This window comes from Hyperolius riggenbachi, chromosome 3, assembly GCF_040937935.1.
Source record: "Hyperolius riggenbachi isolate aHypRig1 chromosome 3, aHypRig1.pri, whole genome shotgun sequence".
NCBI lineage: Eukaryota > Metazoa > Chordata > Amphibia > Anura > Hyperoliidae > Hyperolius > Hyperolius riggenbachi.
In genome coordinates this window covers 67,992,918-68,009,920 of record NC_090648.1, presented here as the reverse complement: position 1 = coordinate 68,009,920, position 17,003 = coordinate 67,992,918, and the positions used below count along the sequence as shown (strand labels likewise).

The 17,003-nt window shown below is 45.3% G+C and overlaps 1 long non-coding RNA gene across 5 annotated transcripts in view; it reads right to left on the bottom strand.

Annotated features, from left to right (window-relative positions):
• The window catches only part of LOC137562716 (uncharacterized), a 258,806-nt gene that overhangs the window by 134,432 nt on the left and 107,371 nt on the right, over nucleotides 1-17,003 (bottom strand). For 4 of the 5 annotated variants that reach the window (XR_011030171.1, XR_011030169.1, XR_011030173.1 and 1 more), the window contains exons 4-6: nucleotides 12,904-12,965; nucleotides 9,101-9,246; nucleotides 7,176-7,248 (exon numbers count right to left, since the gene is read on the bottom strand). This is a non-coding gene — a long non-coding RNA (uncharacterized lncRNA). The remainder of the gene's footprint in view (nucleotides 1-7,175; nucleotides 7,249-9,100; nucleotides 9,247-12,903; nucleotides 12,966-17,003) is intronic. The other variant, XR_011030170.1, reaches the window with a different exon arrangement.

The window sequence follows — 17,003 nt, the reverse complement described above, 5'->3', positions numbered from 1 at the left end:
TCCGCAAACGGTAAATGAGGCAAACATTACCTTATGCGGCCACAGAGTCTCACGGCTGGGACACTCAGCGGCCAAAAGTGGGACATAACCTGGGACACATTGCGGCCTGGGACAGGGGACCCTGAACCTGGGACGTGTCCCAGGTAAAATGGGACGTCTGGTCAGTGTAGCTACTCCCTCTTATTAGCATTCTGGATGCAGAGTGATCTGACTGTTATCGCATTCTTATTACCAAATGGATGTTCCACAGATCAGTATGTCTTCAGTACTCCAGAGGATTGCTAAATAGCAGCTAAGAGAGTGCATTTAATGGATCCAGTTATTTATGCATAAGAATACTTCTCTATATAATGGCTATGTTTGACACCTGAGCTTTAAATCTTATTTTAGGTATTGCCGTGAGCAGAACCAGAATTTTGCAATGGGCTAATCAGGTTCTGAAACTTACTAATCAATTAAGTTAATTAGTCAGAAGAGCTAGACATCCATCCTTATTCCTTCATTCAGGCAACAAACCTATTTATATGAAGTCAGCTGTTTCCCCTGTCACACTGCAGAGATCAGAATACTGACGTCTTTGTTGCTATATCTGCTGCTGAGTCTTGTGAGCTGTGTTCTAGCTGCAATGATGTGATTGGCTGCAAAAATGTGACTGGTATCTTTAAAGAGAATCAGACTTTTAGGGCTTGTTCACACCTAGGGCAATTTGCTGTTTTTGTAAGCGCTGCCGATTTTAAAAATCACCCTAAAAACTCTTCCGTTCCGCTCAGCAAAGCGCTGCCTGTACCATTTTCTGAGCGTTTTTGCTCAATAGAAGGTATAGGTAAATACCCCAGTGCTTTCATGAATAAATACGTTAGCACGGTGGCGTAGTGGTTAGTCTCGCCTTGCATTCCTGGGTCCCTGTTTCAAATCCCAGCCAGGTCAACATCTGCAAGGAGTTTGTATGTTCTCCCCGTGTCTGTGTGGGTTTCTTCCAGGCACTCTGGTTTCCTCCCACATCCCAAAAACATACAGATAAGTTAATTGGCTTCCCCCCTAAATTGTCCCTAGACTACAATACATACACCACACAATACAGACATATGACTATAGTAGGGACTAGATTGTGAGCTCCTCCGCTGGGACAGTTAGTGACAAGACTATACATACTTCGTACAGCGCTGTGGAAGTTGTTGGTGCTATATAAATACTACAGGGTGGGCAATTTATATGAATACACCTTAATAAAATGGGAATGGATGGTGATATTAACTTCCTGTTTGTGGCACATTAGTATATGTGAGGGGAAAACTTTTCAAGATGGGTGGTGACCATGGCGGCCATTTTGAAGTGGGCCATTTTGAATCCAACTTTTGTTTTTTCTATAGGAAGAGGATCATGTAACATCAAACTTATTGGGAATTTCACAAGAAAAACAATGGTGTGATTGGTTTTAACGTAACTTTATTCTTTCATGAGTTATTTACAAGTTTCTGACCACTTATAAAATGTGTTCAATGTGCTGCCCATTGTGTTGGATTGTCAATGCAACCCTCTTCTCCCACTCTTCTCACACTGATAGCAACACCGCAGGAGAAATTGTAGCACAGTAACTGTAGTTTCAGGTGCGGCACATCTCGTATCTTCACAGCATAGACAATTGCCTTCAGATGACTCCAAAGATAAAAGTCTAAGGGGGTCAGATCGGGAGACCTTGGGGCCATTCAACTGGCTCACGACAACCAATCCACTCTCCAGGAAACTGTTCATCTAGGAATGCTCGGACCTAACATCCATAATGTGGTGGTGCACCATCTTGCTGGAAAAACTCAGGGAACGTGCCAGCTTCAGAGCATAAAGAGGGAAACACATCATCATGTAGCAATTTCACATATCCAGTGGCCTTGAGGTTTCCATTGATGAAGAATGGCCCCACTATCTTTGTACCCCATATACCACATCATACCATCAATTTTTTTTGTTCCAACAGTCTTGGAGGGACCTATTCAATGTGGGTTAGTGTCAGACCAATAGCGGTGGTTTTGTTTGTTAACTTCACCATTCACATAAAAGTTTGCCTCATCACTGAACAAAATCTTCTGCGTAAACTGAGGGTCCTGTTCCAATTTTTGTTTTGCCCATTCTGCCAATTCAGTGCGCCAATCTGGGTCATCCTCGTTGAGATGCTGCAGTAGCTGGAGTTTGTAAGGGTGCTATTTGTGAGTAGCTAATATCCACCAAAGGGATGTTCGACTAATACCACTCTCCAGTGACATGTGGTGAGTGCTACGCTGTGGGCTCTTGCTGAATGAAGCTAGGGCAGCCACTGATGTTTCTTCATTAGTGACAGATTTCATGCGTCCACATTTTGGCAAATCCAACACTGAACCAGTTTTACGAAACTTAGCAAGCAGTTTGCTAACTGTAGCATGGGAGATGGGTGGTCTCGTAGGGTGGCTTGCATTGAAATCTGCTGCAATGACCCGGTTACTGCATTCACCAGACATCAACACAATTTCTATCCGCTCCTCATGTGTTAACCTCGGCGTCAATGGCTGTAAACAAAGAGAAACTTGTAAATAACTTATGAAATAATAAAGTTAAGTTAAAACCAAGCACACCATTGTTTTTCTTATGAAATTCCCAGTAAGTTTGATGTGTCACATGACCCTCTTCCTATTGAAAAAACAAAAGTTGGATTCAAAATGGCCGCCATGGTCACCAACCATCTTGAAAAGTTTTCCCCCTCACATATACTAATGTGCCACAAACAGGAAGTTAAGATCACCAACCATTCCCATTTTATTAAGGTGTATCCATATAAATGGCCCACCCTGTAAATAATAATATTAATTCATTTCCGGGTGAAAGAGTCCACTTCCTGACTGACATCAGGAAGTAAAAAAATGACCTGCTCTGCAAAAGCCTTTGGAAAAGCACTTTTTAAAAAATTGTAGTGCGCAGTGGAAAAAATGAGCAAAAAACCCCCGCTGGCGTTAGCGATTTAGATTTCAGATGTGAACGAAGCCTTAAAATGTATCCACAGTTTCTAAAGCACTTATGCGCAGCCTATCTCTACCACCTGCAACAGGCTACATCTGCAGAAATCATATCCAAGTATGTTTGTACAGGCGCAAAATGCTGGTGACATGGTCTGTGTGTTTGTTTTCAAAACTCCTTTGGGTCAGCTGACTGGGCGTTTCCTGTTTCCTTCCCTGGGCTCATGGGCTGCTGTTAATTGAGCAGCAATCGACTGAGAAACTATAATTTTCTCTATTGTTTAGCAAGAGGGCTAGAGTTTTGGAAAAACACAAAGTCCAGGGCCTAGTGCACCTCTGGCTACATCCAGCTACCAAGTACTGGGACGCTACCTATCCTGGGGGTAGTGTGTCTGCAGTAAACTTCAATCAGAGCTATAAAGCTTAGAATTTCCCCTGACCCTCTCTTCCCATCTATGCCCCTGCATCCACAGTAGCCTCATTCAACCGTTGGGGTCTATGGGCTTTGCTAACTAGTGCCCAACAGGCGACACCCCAAGGTAAAGGCACGGTGTAAGTACTTCAGAGATTAACCAGTATGCCTAGCCGGGACAGGTCGATATCAGGACAGGCGTCAGGAATCAGATACGATAAGACAAGCAGAGGTCAGTGCAGGCAGAGTTCGGTCATGACAAGCAGCAGATCAGGATCAGGGCAGGCTGCAGGCAGGGAAATACCAAAAACTAGCCAGTCAATATCACGGAGTCAGATTGAGGCAAGTCAGACAAGCTGGGTCAGGAAAAGTAGCCGATCAGGGTTGAAAGGAAACCACTAGGGTCTAACACAACCATTCTAGCTGACAGAGGTATTAGCACTGAGCACAGGGAAAAGTGGCCTTTTATAGGCAGACAAGGGTTGTGTGCGCGTGTAATTTCATATGTTGTGCATTTGTGAACGCCAAACTTTGCATGCACAAAGTCTAATGCTGCGCAGCAACTAAATGCAGCCACAGGTGTTAACCTGCATTCAGAGATGCACACACATGCTTACTTGCACATTCACCCGGCAGCGGAGGCTGGTAAGACTGGCGTGTCTCTTTGGGAAGAGCAGCTGCCAGGTGACCATGACACCAGTGTGGGGCTTGAAATCCTGGGGTGAAGGGCACCAAAGTCAGGTTTTGCTCAGGGCATTGTGAAACCTAAGACAGGCTCAGGTTGGCAGAGGCAGTTGTTCTTGGTCGCCTTGCCCTTGGCTGAGTTTCACCTAGCATGTGTCTTTGGTGTCCTCTGGTCTGCTGCCTCTCACCAGTTGCCACCATAGCTCCAATCCTGAATTTGCATTTGTAGCTGTACATGAATCTGACAGTCATCATGTGCCTTAAATTGCAGCCTGCCTTCTGATTTGGTTCCATCAATTCCCACACATTAGCAGTTAGGAGGCAGAGTGATCTATTATAACGTTCTTATTACCAAACGGATGTTCCACAGATTATTACGTCTTCGGTACTCCAGAGGACTGCTAAATAGAAGCTGAGAATGCATTTAATGGATCCAGTTATTTATGCATAAGAGTACTTCTCTATATAATGGATAATAGTTTGGTGCTTCCCGCACACCCTTGATATGAGCCACAAGTTTTATAAGGGGTGCTCAGGCCAAATACCCAGAGCGCTTGATACCCTCATTAAGTCCATAGAAAATAACCAGAGAAAGCCGGAACTCGCAGTGTGATGTTTAATCAGGACAGGTAGAAGCCGACGTTACGGGACTCACATGTCCCTTTATCAGGGCATAACAGATCTATCCAACAATATCAAAAGGGAAAAAGTCCATACAGCCGGGCATACAATCACTAGTAAGCTATGTGTACCCTCAACTCTCAAGACACTACTGCAGCCAAATAAATCAGCAGGGTTGCCAGGCAACTGGTATTGCTTAAAAGGAAATAAATATGGCAACCTCCATATCCCTCTCACTTCAGTTGTCCTTTACTATGAGTAAAACATTATTTTCCACCGCCTCTGGTCTAATAAAACCCCCATAGCTTCAGTTCCCAAAGCACAGTGCTTAGGGGTAATATTTGACTCCTCTCTTTCTTTTATGCCTCACATTCACTCCCTGACCCTAACCAGCTCCTGTCATCTCCAGCTCAGAAATGAATCTCGCATCCGACCTTTTCTCAATGAAGACACAACTAAAATGATAATACATGCTCTTGTAACATCTCGTTTGGCCTATTGTAACATACTACTTTGTGGACTAACAGACTGGCACCACTCCAATCTGTTCTGAACTCGGCTGCTTGTCTCGTTGATCTTTCTTCTCGCTCTTCTTCTGCTGCTCCTCTCCTCTAATTAACCAGAGGATCCAGTTACCCTAGCCTACAAAGCTCTCCACAATGTCTTTCCCCTGTATATCTCCTCACTAGTTTCCAGATACCAACCCCAATCTCAAATCTTCACATGACCTTCTTTTGTCGTCCTCTAAAATTACCTCCTTGCATTCATGTATACAAGAGTTTGCACGTGCTTTACCCCTCCTCTGGAATGCCCTTCCACAATACTTCAGTCACTCTCCAACCTATGGTTTCTTTAAACTCTCCCTCAAAACTCACTTTTACCGACAAGCACACGCTCTACCTTAGGCCATTCCCCCTTTGCTGTAAGGTCAGGTTGCTCTCCTCACTAAAAACACACTGCCTCTAGGTATGATTATTGTAGGGATGGGATGACGAATCCGGCGAATCCACGAATCCCTCGAATATTAGGAAATATTCGAGATTCGTGGAATCGAATCCTGACGCTGCATCGTCGCGCATCCGCCGCTTCACCCGCTCGCAATTGTCCTCCTCCTGCTCCCCGCGCCGCCTCCGCTTGCCCTCTGCATAAATAAGAAGCAGCCTCTCACCTCCAGCGTGGAGCCCGGAGCGGCAGACCTCCTGCAGACTTCCTTATTCCCCCTAGTGACTGGCTCTTACTACGCGTCATCAGTAATAGCCGGTCCGGCGGCCACTAGGGGGAACTAGGAAGTGAAGTCTGCTGCACTGCACTCCCCGCTGGAGGTGAGAGGCTGCTTCTCCTTATTTATGCAGGGGGGGCGAGTGGAGGAGGCTGCGGGAGGAGGGAGGAGGATATGTGCCACCCATACGAAGCCCCCATAGCGTGCTATCTATACTGAAGCCCCCATACGAAGCCCCCATAGCCTGCTATCTATACTGAAGCCCCCATACTGAATCTCCCCATAGCCTGCTACCTATACTAAAGCCCCCTATACCCTGCTACCTATACTGAAGCCCCCCATAGCCTGCTGCCTATACTGAAGCCCTCCATAGCCTGCTACCTATACTGAAAGCCCCTATACTCTGCTTCCTATACTGAAGGCCCCTATACTCTGCTACCTATACTGAAGGCCCCTATACTCTGCTACCTATACTGAAGGCCCCTATACCCTGCTGCCTATAATGAAGGCCACTATACCCGGCTGCCTATAATGAAGGCCACTATACCCTGTAACCTATAGGGAAGGCCCCTATACCTTGCTAGCTATACTGAAGACACCTTTCCTAGCTACCTATACTGCGGGCAACTATACCATGGATTGCACAATTCTTATGTGCAGGATTCGTTAGATTCGGGATTCGAAAGGTTTGAGATATTCGAGAACCTTTTTAGATTCGGATTCAGAGAAATTGTGGATTCGTCCCATCCCTAGATTATTGTATACTATCCCTCTTCTTGTATCCCCCCATTCCTTTAGATTGTAAGCCTGCAAGGGCAGGGCTCTCACCTTTTTGTGTCTTGGAATTTTATATTCATTTTACTCATCATATTTACTTTTGCAACTGTAATTACCAATTCAGTATTTTGTATATTGGTGTATCATTATGTAGTACCTAGAAAAATTACAGGATATCAACCAATTCAATTCATTAAGCTCGTCTCACCCTAAAAAAATTGATAACCACTATTACATAACATTTACACAACATAAGGGAGCTGAAACAAGCTATCACCCGAGTTGCCGCTGTTATCCAAGGTTTGACACTATATTATGTGGCTGCAATGCGCACATTCATACGTTACTGTATAGAAGCGTGCTTATGTTGTGTAAATAGTATTAAGTACCCCATGTTTGTTTGTTACTTTGTACAGTGCCATGGAATATGGCGCTTTATAAATCAATAATAATAATAATAAATAATATACTTCCTGTTTACCATCTCAGGCCAGCAGGTGGTGTTGGCTTCAGTTCCCACTGAGCATAAGCTAATATCAGCCTTTAAAGAGACACTGAAGCGAGAAAAAAAATATGATATAGTGAATTGGTTGCGTACTATGAATAATTACTAGAAGATTAGCAGCAAAGAAAATATTCTCATACTTTTATTTTCAGGTATATAGTGTTTTTTTTCTAACATTGCATCATTCTATAATATGTGCAGATTACACAACACTCAGCATTCAAAATGAGTCTTTCAGAGCAGTCTGTGAAGTAATGATCTCTCCTCTAGCAGAGGAAAAGTAAACAGTTCACTTACAGTTGAGATAATAAAAATCAGATAACAGCCCTCTCCAGGACTAAAGGTGGCCATACACTGGCCCGATTTGCGGCAGTTTCGACAGCAGATTCGATCACTGGGATCGAATCTGCTGCCAATCGTTCGCGCAACACGCACCCGCCGATCCGATTTCCTCCCGAAATCGGATCGGTCCGTCGATCGCGCCGTGCGGGAAATTACCCTCGATCGCCCGCGGGTAGGGAGCGCGTCGCTAGCGGCGGCCGATCCGATCAGGTATACATTACCTGAGGCTGGCTCCCGGGCATCCCGTCCGTCACTGCTCCCGTCATGGCGCCTCCGGCATCCTCGCATAACTTCCGCTGTCATGCCAGTGACAGCGGAAGTACAACTAGAGGGCGCTCTATTTGAACTTCCGCTGTCACTGGTGTGATAGCTTAAGTTCTATGCGGATGCCGGAGCCGGAGGTGCCACATGACGGGGACATCACGCCCGGGAGCCAGCCTCAGGTAATGTATACCGGCGGGGGGAGCGGCGGCAGCACCACCACAACAGATTGTGATCGGTTTCAGGCTGAAATCGATTCACAATCTGTTTGCAGGAAAGGCAGCCATACGATCCCTCTCTGATCAGATTCGATCAGATAGGGATCTGTCAGCTGGTCGATCTGATGGCACATCGACCAGTGTATGGCTGCCTTAAGACTTAGTCTGAGAGTTAATGGCTTGTTTGCATAGAGATAACAACTGGAGTTTCTTAACTCTTCCTGTACTGGAAACAATTAAGGTAGCCATACACTGGTCGATTTACCATTAGATCGACCAGCTGACAGATCCCTATCTGATCAAATCTGATCAGAGAGGGATCGTATGGCTGCCTTTACTGCAAACAGATTGTGAATCGATTTCAGCCTGAAACCGATCACAATCTGTTGAGCTGCTCCTGCCGCCTGTGCGCCCCCCCCCCCCCGTATACATTACCTGACGCTGCCTCCCGGGCGTCTTCTCCACGCTGCACCGCACCGTTCCGGCTCCATCCCGGCGCTTCCTGTGTCACTCCGTGACCAGGAAGTTCAAATAGAGCGCCTTCTATTTGAACTTCCTGGTCACTGCAGTGACACAGGAAGCGCCGGGATGGAGCCGGAACAGAGCGGTGCAGCGCGGAGAAGACGCCCGGGAGCCAGCGTCAGGTAATGTATACCTGATCGGATCGGCCGCCGCTAGCGACGCGCACCCTACCCGCGGGCGATCGAGGGTAATTTCCCGCACGGCGCGATCGACGGACCAATCCGATTTCGGGAGGAAATCGGATCGGCGGGTACGTTTAGCGCGAACGATTGGCAGCAGATTCGATCCCAGGATCGAATCTGCTGTCGAAACGGCCGCGAATCGGGCCAGTGTATGGCCACCTTTAGACTGATGTATCTGATCTTAATGTTTTATTTCTTAGCTGTACTACACATACAAATCATAATATCATCATTTTTTTTCCGCTTCAGTGTCTCTTTAATGCAGACAATTTAACTATTTCTGTATGTAATTCTTTCCACTGAGTCTAATGCTTAGGATGCTGACTTTGTGCTTTGCTTGTAGAAGAGCCATGAGGATTTGCAAATAGTTGCTTACTTGCTCTATTTATTATACAAAATGGGCTCCAGCGATGGAGGGCGCAGCCTGTAGATCAGATTTCTGAACGCACACGCATGTTGCCTTATGCTCCGCCATGCTGGTTTGCAGCTGTGGAATTTGGCTCTGAACCAAATATGACTATACTGTATAAAAAAAGAGATGCATAGATATCAGAGGAAATTACAGACTAGGTTACTGACATTTACATACAATTTATACCAGCGTTGTGTTCTAGGCACATTGTGTAATTTAAAATTTTACATAATTTAAATATTATATCCCCATCCAAAACCATTTAAATTATATACAGTAATATTTTGCCATATTTACACCCACAGAGGGGAAAGATGGGACCTACTAAAACTGTTTCAGCTGTGTTTACTAACACAGGTCATAGTGCTGAGAATAGCTGTAATGTGCTGCCTACAAACACTTGGCCTGCAGCTTAGACTTGCGCTGACCACTGAATCCCAGAATCACTGTAGAATACCAAACCCTGGTGGATGTAAGGCACCAAACCATAGAGACACTATGTAGGGCAACAGAGGCGTTGCTAGGATCCTGAAAGATCCAGAGCACTCTGGGGCACCGAGGATAAAGGCAGAGTGCGGCGCGTGACAACAAATGGGCATGGCCAGGACATGATGTAGGCGGGGTCAATTGTAACATAACAGTGTAATTCTAAAGCAGCGAGCCCCAGTTTTCTCCCAAAACGGGCAAAGTGACTCTAAAAATAATAAGATGTTTTCCCACAAAACCCCCCACACATAATAAGGCAACTAGTGATGATCATCCGAGTATCACAGGCGAAGTGTTGATTGCGTTCCACGACTTACTACCGCGCTTCTTCCTCCCAACTTGAAGGAGGAAGCGCAGTAGTGAGTCGTGAAATACAGCCAACACTTCGCCTGGGACGCGAATGGAACGCAGAATATTCTATGGACTTATGGGTAAGTTAACCCTTCGTCTCCCACGGTCACACCACGTTTAATTACCATTTCAAATTCAAGTAGCCACGAACTTGTAGCTACTCAGAAGATCATCACTGAAGGCCCCCCAACCACACACACACACATAATAAGGTACACACACACACACACACGGAATGGGAGACTGGCATCATGGATGTGCAGCTGATAAATTTGCAGAAAAGTCGTGATGCTATCATATCAGTATGGACTAAAATCTCTGATGAATGCCATGAAGAATTGCAGCAATTCTGAAGGCAAAATAGGTACATCTTTCTAGTACTAAATTAGACTCCACCAAAGTGGGCAGTGAGCTATATCAATTTTCCTGTCACTGTTTCCTTTGGTTATATATTAGCATACCATTTAGTAATCACCAGCCCCCAAGATGGGAAATGCTGCAACAATAACCCTAAAATATCAACTGTAGCTACTATGGCCATCAAACAATAAATAGAGCAAACATTACTCCACATAAGAAAAGTAGCAAACATTTACCCACATATGAAATGCCTAAGGGCTCTTTCCCACTAAGACGTTGCATTAGATGCGACGTTAAGGTCGCATAACGTGCCCCTAACGCAACGCATGTGAGCTTTGAAGTTGGACGTTGTATAGAGCCACGTTATGAGTCTCTTGATGCGTACTTTTTGACGCATACTATCGGCCGAAAACGGCGCATGCGGCAAAAGGCTGGAGACCACGTGATCGGAACACTCCGCATCTTGTGGTCCAGCCAGTGGCGTCCGCACAGTGCAGTGAATATTAATTAGCCATGTGGCTACTCACAATACATATTACTGAGCATGTGCAAACAGTCTAATGCGGCTAAAACCGCATATAACGCACAGCATGCTGCACTTTCATTGAACGTGCAGCGTTATACTGTACCGCAACGTGGGCACTGTGAACATTGATTTTTCATTACTGTGAGTTGGGCTGCATTACAGGCTGCTCTAACGTGCGCCTGTAACGTCCCACTGTGAAAGCAACCTAAAAGAATAACCCACATATGATATGCGAAAAACATTATTGCTACACGTGAAATGCAGAAAGTGTTACCACACACACGTGAAATGCAGAAAACATTTATACTACATGCGTGAAATGCAGCATTACCACACATGTGAAATACAAAAAACATTAACACACACTTGAAATGCAGAAAACATTATTAACACACATACACTTGAAAAGTGGGTCAGGCCACCTGATTACAAATAGAAAGTAAGGTATGTCCAGCTTCAGAAAACACGATTACATATCTCTGTTTCAAAAGGAGCTGTCATACATTACAAACCATAAATAAACATAAAGGGGTCGATTCACTAAAGGAAATCGCGCGAGTAACCTACTTTTACTTGCGCTATTTCCACAGCGTGCTTTAAATGTAATGCGGTGCACTTGACAAGCAGCCTATTGGGTCAATCAGAGTGCGTGGATCACGTCCTCTATAGTGATTGGATCCACAAGGGCTCAGGGCGGGAGGAGACTACCACTCCTTATATGTTGGAAAGAGGCTTAAAGGGATACTGTAGGGCAGTCAACTTCTGGAATTTCAGACTTTAAAGTCTGAAAACCACTGCGCCTGTGTTGCCGTGTCCTCAATCCCGCTGATGTCACCAGGAGCATACTGCGCAGGCCCAGACCATACTGGGCCTGCGCAGTATGCTCCTGGTGACATCAGCGGGATCGAGGACACGGCAACGCAGGCGCAGTGGTTTTCAGACTTTAAAGTCTGAAATTCCAGAAGTGAACCGGAGGCGGGGCCGGAGCATCGGTGAGTGGCTGCGCGGGCACAGGATGTCTGCTGGGGACCGTTAAAAGCCCCGGGTAAGTTCAACTCATTTTCCCCCAACCCCCCTACAGTATCCCTTTAAAGAGACTCCGTAACAAAAATTGCATCCTGTTTTTTATCATCCTACAAGTTCCAAAAGCTATTCTAATGTGTTCTGGCTTACTGCAGCACTTTGTATTATCACAGTCTCTGTAATAAATCAATGTATCTTTCCCTTGTCAGACTTGTCAGCCTGTGTCTGGAAGGCTGCCAAGTTCTTCAGTGTTGTGGTTCTGCTATGCACTCCCCCCTCAGGGGGGAAAGAAACACACAAATGATCTCTTGAGATTCAAAAGGAAGGCTGTATACAGCCTGCTTGTGTATGAATGTATTTTCTATGTGTGGACATACTGTACATAAACCTACTTCCTGTTTTGGTGGCCATTTTGTTTGTTTATAAACAAACTTTTTAAAACTGTTTTAACCACTTCTAATGCGGCGGGGAGCGGCGAAATTGTGACAGAGGGGAATAGGAGATGTCCCCTAACGCACTGGTATGTTTACTTTTGTGCGATTTTAACAATACAGATTCTCTTTAAGGTAATAGCATTTGCTATGCTGCCTCTACCTGCAGTATAGCCTGCGCTCCTGTTTATATATGCACTACGTGGCTAATAGCTCGCGTAGCGTGCAGCGCATTAGATTTAAGGCACGCTGTGGAAATAGCAAGAGTAACAGGAGGCGCTATTTCCTTTAGTGAATCAACCGCAAAATGTGATGATTTGCCACTCATTTGAATCCTCCAATCAAAAATTAGTGTTCTTATTTACATATTTTTTTTTACATAGTGTTGTATTTGATCACTGTTGCTGCTTTTCATTGGCAGTGTTCAGCACACTACTAGAAAGACTAGACCAGCTCAGTAAAGGCCCGCCCACTTCAGCTGATGCTCATTAGCCAGCAGCGGGTCTTGTGTGTTATGCTGGAAATGTTGGGGGAGGGGGAAGTTAGGTTTTTTTCCTAGAAATAGACGGATCAGTATCACAAGGAAATACCTCTTCACATGTTTTTCCTCCAAAGCTTTATGAGACGGCCATCTTCTCCACATCTTAAAGTTCTGTTAAAAAAAAAAGAAAAAGAACATTCCTTTAAGAATTAACAGCAGCTGTTGGCTACATGTAAATTCTCTGATTTTTCATTACTAACAGACCCCTGATTCAACGAATGTTCCTCCCCAGTTTTCTTACTAAAGATCTGATCGCATTTTATCAATGTAATACTTTTCCAGGCCAGGGCAAGCAGAGAAATCGTCAGCTTAGAGGTTCTCCTTAGATAGAGATTAATTTTGTGAAGTTTGTTTTTTACTGGTGCTGATACAGTATTTTGCAAATTAGGTGAGAAAACATTAACCGAGAGAGAAAAAAGCCCAGGAAAAAAAATTCTATTGAATCAGGCTGTATGTATCTTTTTCTATCTATTGCTGGCAATTAAAAAATGCTTTCCAATGAAAGTAAATGGTGGGGAACCCACTAGAGCGATTGCGATTAGGGCTAATCGAAATTGCAGGTCATGCAACATTTTGGATGCTCCAATGCAAAGAATACGAGTGCTGCAAAATCACTTTTGAATCACTTTTCAGAGTAATTTTGCTGCAATTTGGGGATATATGTTTTTTTTTTTTTTCAAAAATAAAGGTTAATTTACTCACTGGGTGTCCTGATGTCCGGCTTCCGCCCATAGTCCTGCACCCCAGAAGAAGTGGTCAAAGGCACTTCTCTGATTGGAGAGAAAGAAGCACCTATGACCTCTTTTGCTTGGGGCGGGGCTATGGGCAGAAGCCGGACATCCGGGACACCCAGCGAGTATGTAAAACTTTATTTACACAGGCTGCACAGTGCGTCAAAATGCTGGTAATCGCTGCACAAAGCTATTGTGCGATATAAAAGTGATACGGCGGGAACCTGGCCTTGGTTGTTTTCATAATTCTGTTTTAAAAATTTGCTGTGAAGAGAATCGGTCACCTTTAGCTCAGAGAATGTAATTTGTAGGATCAGCCAATGTACGGTCAATTAGTCTGCTGACCAGTAACGACAGCGCTGCTAATCTGAGAGTCTCTAATATGGCCGATATGTAAATAGTCAATACAATACAAGTCACTTCAGGTACACTTTAAAGTAAACCTGAGACAAAAGGGTTGCTTCCTGTACCTGAGGCGAAAGGGTTCAAAAGTTTTATACATACCTGGGGTTCCTTCAGCCCCATCCACATGGATCGGTCCCTCGCTGCCATCCTCCTGGATGCTCTGTTATCCCGTCACCGGGAACGTACTACGCAGAAGGCTCCCAGCTGCAGGAGCGCAACAGGGGAGCAAATGTGGGCGGGCTGCGCTGACTGGCCCCGACTGGAGGAAGAAACCGGGGCATCTATCGGAGCATCCAGGAGGCGGAGGATGGCGGCGAGGGAGAAATCTGCATGGAGGGGGCTGGAGGAATCCCAGGTATGTATAAAACCTTTACACCCTTTCGTCTCAGGTACACTATAAGCATCCGCCCCTAAAGGATCTTCTGCAAGCCATGCAGGCCTGTATCAAATACTTTATAAACTCACATATAAGCCGACCTGTGTATAAGCCAAGATACACACTTTTCCCTCAGAAACCAGGAAAAAGTGATTGACTCATGTATAAGCCTAATCCCCAGTATAGCCCCCTCCACAGTAGCCAGTTGTGCCAAGAGTACAGGTCAGAACCCTTCCCCATAGCCAGATGTGCCACAAGAATGATACAGCCGTGTCTCAAGACGCCACTAGATGGAATCATAGATATGAGACACAGTGATTGCCACACAGGAAGAATCCCCCTATCATTGCACTGATTACACGTTGCTTGCACGCTCTGCTCCACAAGCCAGGGGAACGGGTACTTTTAAGCAGCGCACTCTGCACACCATGTTGCAGGGGATGGGGAGCATGGGCACAGCTGGCAACAGTAGGATCACTAGTGCACCATCCTTACATTCCTCTGCCAGTAACAAAACCTGCTCTACTATCCGTTCTGCTCTACTGACCTGCATATAAGCCGAGGGGGTAACTTTTCAGCACATTTTTTTGTGCTGAAAAATTAGGCTTATACGTGAGTATATAAGGTACTTCTACACATTTAAATTCAAATTGAGATCCGCTGATTGAAGAAAATTAACATGATTTTTCTATTGAATCAATTATTTTATTGAATACATCTAAAGGTCCCTACTAACGATACAAATTTCAGTGACGAATCACCCAAGTGATCAGATAATTGCAATCGGTTTTGCAGATCATAAACTTTGTTGACGTCCCATACAATTCTAAAAATGATTGTTCGGTGACAATTTTGTTCGGAAAAAATGATGTTATAATCGGTTGTAATGGATAGGAAGTACAGATTGGTTAGTGGATGGCGAAATTATCAATGTATGATGACATTTTATTTCCGATTGGAATTATCTGATCGATTGGGCGACTCTTCACCTAAAATTGTACCGTTAGTGGGTATCCTCAGGTTGACTTCCTAATACAGTTACATTAGGCTGCGATAGCAGTGCGGCAATTTGCCCTAACAAACTGCGCCAGTGTGAAAGGACCCTTAAAGAGAACCCAAGGCGGGTATTTTATATCTTAAGAAAACACAGAGGCATGTTCTGTGCATAATGACATGCCTCTGTGTCTCGCTATTGCCGCCTTTAGTCCCCCCGGGGTCTGCTGTGCCCCCCGAAAAAAGCCCAGGCTAGCGACAGTCTCCTTGTCGCTAGCCTTCTATTTACCTGCAGCCTGTCAATAATTGCACGCTCCCCCACCTCTGTCCCCACCGTTGCCCGCCTCCGTGTGCTTCGTCCAATCGGAAGCTAAGCCGCGACCTAGGAGGCACTTCCTGGGTTGCATCATGTGGGACCTGGCCAAACATTACACATATAGTTGTCATTGCTAATAGATGAACTTTCATATCATCTTTTCAGCCTTCGTTTCAGCAGCCCTTCAAGGTTTGCAGCTGCTTCTGAGGAAATCAGAGGTACAGATGACAAACTGCTGCAAGAGGCTGTGCAGAAAATTCCAGGAAACAAGATCAGGCGAGCGCAGGAAGAACAGCTGGAAACCTTTTGCCATCACAGTTTATGTAAAGCGGAGATATGCTTCATGTCAGCCTCGGGCCATTGTCAGATTACTAGAGACAGGAGGGAGCTTCTCTTGACTTATATAAACTGAAACCCTAATCCAGATCATCCAGAGGACGGTTTCACACTGCATTTCTGCTGTTGCGATGCGGCACCGCCGAAAACAGCCTTTGGGGATTACCGCGTTAATCCCCGTCTGGCAGCAGACAAAGCAGGAAGCGGCGCTCACTTTCTGTGGCCAAATCAATGAAGTGCGTGGAAGTGTATTGCTAAAATACACTTCAGCGCATGTGCGACACGGAAACCTTGTAGCGGTCGTTTTAAAACATGCACATCACGATAGACTTACATGACTTTTGGTTTGCTGCATGTCGCTGCAGAGGTCGCACGGTAACGTAGGTGTGCACTCGCGTTAGATTAGCTACTTCCGCCACGCCGCACCACGTTGCATGTAGTGTGATATGCCCCAAATACTTTCCTTGCCCTAGCGTTAGGCTGCGGCAAAATGCTGCACCGCGCCAGTGGCTTCCCTCTACTGAGGTAAATAACTTTTTTTTAACTCGCACATTTGCTTTAAAATTCACCCTTTCAGACAAGTATACAATCTGCAAGTATACTATCTACAATCTGAGTTTCCCTTCAGAAACATATCCACATCTGCACCAGATGCAAAGGATCCCTGCCTTATAGAGATGAGTGAGAAAGTTCTGGCAAAAAGCGAGATTGTCCTACAGTGTGCGGGAGGCAAGAGCTGAGTGTGGGGATGTTACCTCACCTAGCCACCGCCTCCCTTCTGAATCAGAATTTCTATGCTGCGTTCCATCTCCTTACACTTTCCATCTCCTTACACTTTCAGAGCAGAAGTTCCGGCTTAGAAGGTGGAAGTGTACGAAGATGGAACTCCTCCACATGCCTTTATGAAGATGGAATGCCTGAGCACTGATGAGGTAGCGGGTGGTCTCCTGAGGTCAGGGGCGTATCTGGGTAATATAGAGCCTATGGCGAAC